Raw genomic sequence first — 8,995 nt, forward strand, 5'->3', positions numbered from 1 at the left:
GCATGAGGTGTCATCCATGTTTTTAATTTTGGCCATTCTCAGACTGGTTTGATTTGCATTTCTCTGATGACTAAGGATGTTGAGCATTTCCTTAAGTGTCTTTCAGCCATTTTAGATTCATCTGTTGAGAGTTCTCTGTTTAGGTCTGCACCCCATTTTTTATTGGATTATTTGTTCTTTTGATAACCAATTTCTTGAGTTCTTTGTATATATCCCACTTAATGTCTAATATATATATGTTTCTTTACACAAAGTATGATTTATAATTTAAAGGAACAAGCAAAGTACACACTTTTAATGTTTCTACTAACATAAAAATAAATTTTTAACAATAATTTTTGTTATCTCAGATATTATCAAAATGGACAATATTAAATTGTAAATTTCTTAAATATAGACTGTCTAGTCTTCCACTAGTAAATGCTGTTCCATATACTTTTCCTGCATTTCTCAGGACAGGATTACCTACAATGTCCCTTAGAACATCAAGAAATGTTAGCTGATGTCATTAACACATGGGCACATGCACATTGCATGTATACACACAATGGGGGAAGAATAACAAACAATATCAATGCTCAAGAAATGGACAACAGGGCTGGAGAGATGGTTAAGAGCATTGCCTACTCTTCCAAAGGTCCTGAGTTCAATTCCCAGCAACCACATGGTGGCTTACAACCATCTATAATGAGATTTGGTGTTATCTTCTGGCAAGCAGGTATATATGTGGGCAGAGCACTGCATACATAATAAATAAATCTAAGAAAAGAAATGGACAATATATAGAGTGTTTTTCAAACTTATATTATTCAACATCATCTCATGAAAACAGCTTTTCAGAAAACATGCATTTTTAAATTTTTACCTTAAATTATACACTGTTCCTGGACAATAAAGTCCACAGCAGATCAGAGAATGCACCCCTTCTTTCAATGACAAAACAGCATCTCGCCTCTTCAAGAAAAATAAACAATCTTAAAAATAAAAGAAGCAATAAGTGCTCATCTCTTTATTATTTTCCTAAGTGCACAAAGAGCAGAAAACCATGTGCTTATTTTTGGGAGTACAATTTAAATACCCAGTGGGAGTGGTCTTGAGCATCTCTGGGGAGGGAGTCATCATTTGGTGGGCTTCCTCAGAGGTGGAGTCTGGACTGAGGAAACTTCCAGGGGAGGGGTTTTGGGATGAAACTTCCATCAAACATACCAGACTCTTTCGGTATATGGATTCCAGGAACTGAGGCGAAGCTTTCACCCAAACATCCCAGACTCACACCGGTTCATATCTGGCTGCTTCCTGGAGGCATGGGTAATGTGTGGGAGGGGAGGGCTGGGAGTTGGTGGACTCACCCTCAATGGGACGTGTGGCTGGAGAGATATGCAGTTAACTGCCATCCTGGAGACCTCAGGCATTTGTTCCTTGAGAGAAATGAGAAGGCAGGTTGCTAGGAGAAAAAATAGATTGTTATCAACTGTTTTTGTTGTACTGACAAAGATGAGTGTGCCAGGAAGAAGAGCAGATAGGCGCTTCATTGTGGCATCTTGGAAAACTGGAGGGTGGTAAGAACTAACTGCGGGACAGACCAAGTATCCTGAATATGTGCCCACCTGAGAATGGAGAAATGGTAGTAGCATGGTGTCATAAGCTTGGCAGCCAGAGTGTTGACCCCTCATTGTGTGAGGTGCTGTTCATTGAGGTTCGAGAGACCTAGGAAATAAATGTTCGAGGAGTACTCTGTCCCTGGGGAAGAGAGGTGCTGTGGCAAGCCTCCAACATGCCAACACTTTTGTGAGCACCAGAATGAGTTTTCACAAGTTCCACATGTGGTCTCTTATTGACCTGGTGACCTGAGGCCAGTCCCAGGAGGGGACTTCATGCTATTGCCTCTCCATACCTCTTAAGTTAGTCTTCATTTTCTTTAAATTTTTTTTATTTATGTATTTCTAAATATTTATTTATTATGTATACAATAGTCTGTCTGTATGTCTGCAGGCCAGAAGAGGGCACCAGAGACCTCATTACAGATGGTTGTGAGCCACCATGTGGTTGCTGGGAATTGAACTCAGGACCTCTGTAAGGTCAGTTGGTGCTCTTATCTGCTGAGCCAGCTAATCTCTCCAGCCCCCCAATAATCATTTTCTTGCTTCTCACTTTCTCTATTAAGCAAGACCTGCAATTAAATACAATAATAATGTTCATTGTATTATTTGGATGAGAACAGGCCCCCATTGGCTCAGATATAGAAATGATTGGTCTTCAGATGGTGAACCTGTTTGGGAAGAATAAGTTGTGGTCCTGTTAAGAGGAAGTGTGTCACTAGGGGGTAGGCTTTGAATTTTTTTATTTTTTTAAATATTTATTTATTATGTATACAATATTCAGTTTGTGTGTCTGCCTGCCAGTCAGAAGGGAACACCAGACCCCATTACAGATGTTTGTGAGCCACCATGTGGTTACTGGGAATTGAACTCAGGACCTTTGGAAGAGCAAGCAATGCTCTTAACCTTGGAGCCATCTCTCCAGCCCTAGGCTTTGAAATTTTAAAGTCCAATACCATTTCTAGTTAGCTCACACTCTGTCTCTGCTTTAAGCTTGTGTCTGAAGATGTAAGATCTTAGTTACTGCTTTAACATCATGCCTGTCTTCATGATGTCATTCTCCTTTCTACAATAGTCATAGACTCCAACCCTCTGAAACCATGAGACCTAAATTATAAAAGTTTCTTATATATATTGCCTTGGTTATGATGTTTTGTTATGGCAATAGAAAAGTAAATAAAACATTCATATTTTATAACAAAAGTGTTCATCTTTTTAACAGAAAATGTTTTATTTCTTAGTAGGTAAAATTTTCAGAAAAGTCAAGTTGCCCCAAGGAGCCAGGACCTTCTTGCGGATGGGGAGACTGTGGTACCAGTGGGTATTGGTGCAGTGGTTCATCATCAGTAGGCTTTCATGGGCCAGCTGCAGCTTGACTACCTCTACTGTCTGCTGGGGTCTCTCCCCTCGAGAGTCTTTGTGCTGGAAGAGGAAGTCTCTGCAGGCCTCAAAGGAGACAGATACGATGGGACTCCCAGGAGCCAGTTCTCTTTCATCATCTTTGTGTTCCCTGATGTGGTCACAACCATCTTTGTACCTGTTAATGAGCACAAAGGTGAAGGTCTGTCCTGTCACCCGGAAGATCAGATCTCAAACTCGCTCTACAACTGGAATCCAGGGCTTTGGTGTCAATGTAAGGCCAGAGAAGGTTTATGTCAGTCCAGCATCTCTGTAGGTTGCCTGCTTCCTGGGAACGCTGTGCCACTTTCCAAATAGTTGGACCTTGGCCAGTGCACCAGTAAAATAATCCACTTCTTGCTCCAACTCTTGGAAGATCTCGTCTGCCTCTGCTTTGTCAAACAGGATGGTGTAATCACCAGAATATTCATTTTTATAACTGAGACTTTCATTAAATCAACATCCTTATTTACTTAATAAATTTGCTTTGTCACCACTATTTTTCCCATTTAATTCTCATGATTTTACTTCTCACTTCAGAATCTTTGAAATGGCATATTTACTTAACAGGTAATAATAACATTTTATTGATTGGTAAGTTTGTTTTAAAGTAACTCTGGTAGAGAATATTTAAAAGTCATATTGTAATTAGTCAGCCATAGTGCAAATTAAAAATCACCTTTTTGAGTGGGGTGGTAGTGACACACACCTTTAATCCCAGCACTCAGGAGGCAGAGGCAGGCAGATCTCTGAGTTTGAGGCCAGGCTGGACTACAAGAGCTACTTCCAGGGCAGGCTACAAAGCTACATAGAAACCCTGTCTCAAAAAACCAACAGGGAAAAAAAAAAGGATAAAAGGAAAAAGCAAAAAAGAAAAGTGTCTAAATGGTCTGGATTGTCTATCATATAGTTGATCCTGGGCAGTGAAGTTAGCTAAAGATTACAACTATTTATATTCTAGGAAAATAAACTTGGTTCAGGAAAATGATCATTTATGTTCTTGTGGTATACTTAAAATTAATGTGAACTAACTTGGGTACAACTTAATCCCTTATGAAAGGTTCCTACATTTTTAAGTTAATAATTATGTTGAAGCATTCTTTCAAAATAAATACTATAAAATATATAAATTATGTTTCTTGAAGTATTAATAGTATCAGAATCATGGAAACAGTCATAATATTGCTATTCTTATTTTGGAAGAATGGAATAGTAATTTCATTATTAGAAATATTGTATCTAAAAATGGATAGCATTTACAACAATAATTTTAATTGTTTCTATTACCTTAAGACTTTATTTTTATGTGCACGGGTGTTGTGCCTGCATGTATATCTGTGCATCAAATAAATTTTTCATGCACATGGAAGTAGAAGAAAGAATCAGATCCCCAGGACCTGAATCTACATATGGAGAGCCCATATAACATAGAACAATAAGATCATTAAGAATGACAACAGCTGACTGATTATTTCAAAATAACAGAGTGGACTGATGGTGCTATGAGAACAAAGAAATGGCAAGTGTATGAGGCGAGAGGTATGACAACTACTCACACTTAATCACCCATGCAGGACACATGCATGCCATATTGGACCACATGAGAAATACAACCATATATTATTTAACTATAAAAATATATAAGCAGAATTTAAAACTATACTTTATCATTAATAGAGATAAATGTGCTGAGCAGATAAAGATCCATATGCTAAAACTACAGCTATTACTGTGATAAACCCAAATGCACCATATGTAAGTAGTCATATGTTTTGTTCTAAGTTCAAAAGATTATTCAAATATTACTCTCAACATTCAAATGCCCTAATGTCCTTTAAGACAATTTTTAAAATGTCTTGTTTAAATTTATTGATTTGTTTATATATGTATAGGTGCATGTATGTCATGAGGCATGTGTGCAGGTCTGAAGACAATTTGTGGGAGTTCGTCCTCTCCTTCCACATCCAAGTTTTAGGAATCAAGCTTGGTGGTAAGTGCCTTCACCTGCTGCCTTAGTTTCTTTTCTATTGCTGTGGTAAAGCACTGGCACCAATGAAACTCAAAAAAAGAAACCATTTAATTCTGGGCTCATGATTCCGTGACCATCATGGTGGTGAGCGTGGCAGCAGGAAGGCACGTGGAGGAGCAATAATTGAAAGCTTGTACCAACTTGGTTCACAAGCAGGAGCCAGAGAGAAGTAACTGAGAATGACACCTTAAAGCCAACTCCCAGTGACACACCTCCCTCAAGGTCACACCTTCCCAAACAGTCTAAACACTGAAATGTGTGTGCCTAAATGCACCATTCTCAGACCACTGCACTAGCAGGCCCGAAGACTCACTCCAAATTGAAAATATGTTTATACAGTTCCTGTGGAGGCCTGGGAATATAGGTTGTTGTGAGAGCACTTATCTAACATTTTTTAAAGATTTATTTATGTATTATGTATACAGTGTTCTGTCTGCATGTATACCTGCAGGCCACCAGAGGGCACAAGACCCCATTACAGATGGTTGTGAGCCACCATGTGGTTGCTGGGAATTGAACTCAGGACCTCTGGAAGAGCAGTCAGTGCTCTCAACTGCTGAGCCATCTCTCCAACCCCTTATCTAACATTTACAAAGCCTAGGTTTAGTACCAAGCACTGCAAAACAAAGTCAGAGAAAGGCAAAGCCAGTCAAACTTCTACTCCCCTGTTACAGCTGAGCTTTGAAAAGCCCTGGTTTGTCACCCACCTCCACACATTTACTCTCTGACTCACCTAGAGTCTCAGAAGTCAGATCTAGTCCAGACACAGCTTGACAAGAATAAACCAGTCATTGGGAAGAAACACTTCCACAAAACCCTCTGAAATTTGCCTGGCAAAAGAGAAGAGCTTTGTGTCCCCTCTCCCAAACCAAATCTGCAAAGGCACACTACTCACCAAGGCACATGACCTCTGTTGTTGGCTCAATCCACAGCAGGGGCTCTGCCACTTCCTCAACCCCACTGAGAGGAAATTTATTTTACTATTATCAAGAAGAATTCCTTACCTCCCATAAGAAGGTTTTCTCAATTCTGCCTTTTCCAGGGCTGGATTAATCTGTTTCATCAGTGCTTCAAGAAGGAGAAGAGGTCAGTACATGAGGAAGGGTGCAGAACTGGATACGGGGCAATACTTCATTAACTTAACTCTAAATGCTAGAACTCACTGCAACAGAGAATTTCTGACTTCTTACAGGAGCTTACTAGTTTCAAGAGAACCCATTCTGTTTAAGACAAGACTTAAAAGACATTTTCCTGACAGAGGGAGTCCTCCCTCTTCCTCTCTGTACCTGAGAAGCAGTTCTTAACACTTTGCTCCCCAGGAAGCATTTATTTATTTATTTATCTATTTATTTATCTGTTGAGTACAACTCATATTTATCTACACACAGACTTTGCCTCCTCCTGGTGCTCTCCAGCAATCCCGATACTCCTCTAAGCAACACTATCATCTGCTTATTTTCACAGGGACCAGCATACCCTTCACAAAGTCACTTAGGGTTGATCTAACCAGTCTGGAGGAGGTAGTCACACCTCCAAATCCCTGGTTGTCTAAATTGCTCCACTACAACCAGGAACAGCTGTTGCACAAGATTTAGACAATAGGCAAAATTATTTTTATCTCTAAACCAATGTGATATATCTCTAGTTCTAGTCTCAGGTCTCTGGAAAACCTGACTAAAGCAATAGGGGTTTACAAAGAATAGTCACAAACTAAGTAGGAAAAACATCAACCACCAGGATTATTTAGGCATGAAGTAATGACATAAAAGGGATGAAATATCTACTGAGCTAGTGTTCAAGATTGCTAGCTCATTTAGTATTTTCTCTTTCATGAAACTGGTGTTTTAATAAAGAACCACAGATTCCATTCTGAATGTATCCAATTTTGAATTTACAAACTTTTCAAAAATCCAAACACTGATCAACCCAGCAAAGCCTGGGTTAACACAGTGAATCACAGCGTTCATGAGCACAAGGAAAAACACTGCTCTTCAAGAAACAGACAAGGGAGCAACTACCTGGTGGCCTTGGAAACAATAATCTCTTTGATCAGAGGCCAACCCAGGGTGATGTCCATGGATGCTTGAATACAGCCCATGGTTTGTATTCAGAGTGGAGCCTGGCTCTATCTGTGCCCCAAGAGAAAAGGCACAGAAGGGGATAAGATGCCCCAAAGAAAAGGCCAGCAAAGGTGCTGGGGAACAGACTTCTGGTTATTGCCTCTTAAAATAAAATATATAGATTCTGTCTGTCTAGGATGGAAAGAGCAGTGGGCTGCGCAGTGCTTATGCTAGAGGAAGAGATTGGCAGTGTCTGAGAAGAAGTGTCAATAGGCGAGTGAGATAGACAAAAGACCTATGGCTCACACTGAGAGTTCTGGCTGGAAGTTTCAGGTGCCCTTTGGCTTTGTGACTAAATTCAGATAGAGCAGCAACTGCTCTTCAGACCCAATTTCTTTCTTTTTTTTTTCTTTTCTTCTTCTTCTTCTTCTTCTTCTTCTTCTTCTTCTTCTTCTTCTTCTTCTTCTTCTCCTCCTCCTCCTCCTCCTCCTCCTCCTCCTCCTCCTCCTTCTTCTTCTTCTTCTTTTTTACTTTGTTTTGTTTGCAAAACAGGATTTCTGTGCAGTTCTGGGTGTCCTGGAATTTGCTCTGTAGGCCAAACTGGCCTCAAACTCACTGGCCTCTGTCTCCCACATGCTAGGTTTAAAGGTGTGCGCCAGCAACTGCCCTGCTTCTTGCTTTTCTTAATTACACTTTCTGTGTGTGTGGAGGGGGTAGGAGCATGTAGGGGTCAAGGACAACTTGAGGGAGCTGTTTCTCTCCTTGCACCATAGGGTCATGAGAATTGTACTCAGGCACTCATTGTTGACAGTGATCGCTGGATCTGGTGGGGTTTTGTGGTGTTGGGGTTTAGTCCTGGGGATGGAGCCCAGGTCCTCACATATGCTAGGCAATCACCCAACCACTGAGCTACATCCCCAGCAGATGTGTTGTTTACTGTGATGGCAGAGATGAAACTTGGGCCCTCACAATGCCAAGTGAGCACTCTGCCACTGAGTGGCACCAGCCTGGCAGTCTTGTTTGTAACCTCTGACAGGTTTGCTTACTACCTAGTTTTATTAACATAGCCATGTCCTGAGGGTGACAGTCACGGAGACCCCCACTGTTAGACGTAGTCCAAGATGTCTTGGCACTCAACTTTGGTGCCCCTGCTGTTGAAGTAGCCAGGATCTCACATCCCTGTCTTTTATAGAACTTATTTTCTAGCCAGCATGGTAGCACACATGTCATCCCAGCATTTGGGGAGCAGGAGAATCTCATGGAGAGTGTGAGGCCAGCCTGCACAACTCAGCCAGGTGCAACCACAAGTGAATCATGCAGACTTCCCCACTCCTGAGATGAAAACCACAAGGCACACCAGAAACCCAGTGAGACCCAGGCTGCTCCAATGGAGCAGCTGTGACTGGAGAGGAAAGGCTAGGAAGGCGGCAGCTGCTGATGGTTTGTAGTGAGGAACAGGGCCCAGGAATGCTCAGAGGCACTGAGGCCTAGGGGCAGAAAGACCCAGCAGCAGGTCAGCTTGTCTTAGCCTGAATTGACCTTTTAAGGAGGAAGGAGCCCTGAGTCTTGGGCCCAAGCTGCTCATGGCCCCATGACCTGGACTGCTGTGGGCTGCTGGGTTCAGGAGAAGGGCCATGTTGGGGTTCTGCTGTGATCAGAGGGTGCAGCAGAGCATCTGAAGGGCAGACAAGGAGCAAAGGAGAACAGACAAAGGTGGCAGAGATCTTTTAGTGCTTATATGAAGCAGAGCTGGGAAGTGAGGTACAGGTGAAGGGGAGCAGCAGGCCGTGTCTGTAGAGCTGGGGCAGTCCAAGGGGAGAGGTCCCAGAGCCCGGGGACCATCCAGAGGGTTCTGTTCTTCCCAGGACAGTCTCCATCAGAGACTGAAGTGCTGGGCCTAGGAGGTGAGG

General features: G+C 41.8%; 1 pseudogene; it reads right to left on the minus strand.

The window, feature by feature from the left end:
- Positions 1–6: 6 nt before the first annotated feature.
- LOC126495744 (DNA oxidative demethylase ALKBH2-like) lies at positions 7–3,452 on the minus strand (annotated as a pseudogene).
- Between the last annotated feature and the right edge of the window lie 5,543 nt (positions 3,453–8,995).

Source organism: Alexandromys fortis, unplaced genomic scaffold (assembly GCF_014885135.2).
Source record: "Alexandromys fortis isolate MF-2015 unplaced genomic scaffold, M_Fortis_MF-2015_v1.1 scaffold_453, whole genome shotgun sequence".
Lineage (NCBI taxonomy): Eukaryota > Metazoa > Chordata > Mammalia > Rodentia > Cricetidae > Alexandromys > Alexandromys fortis.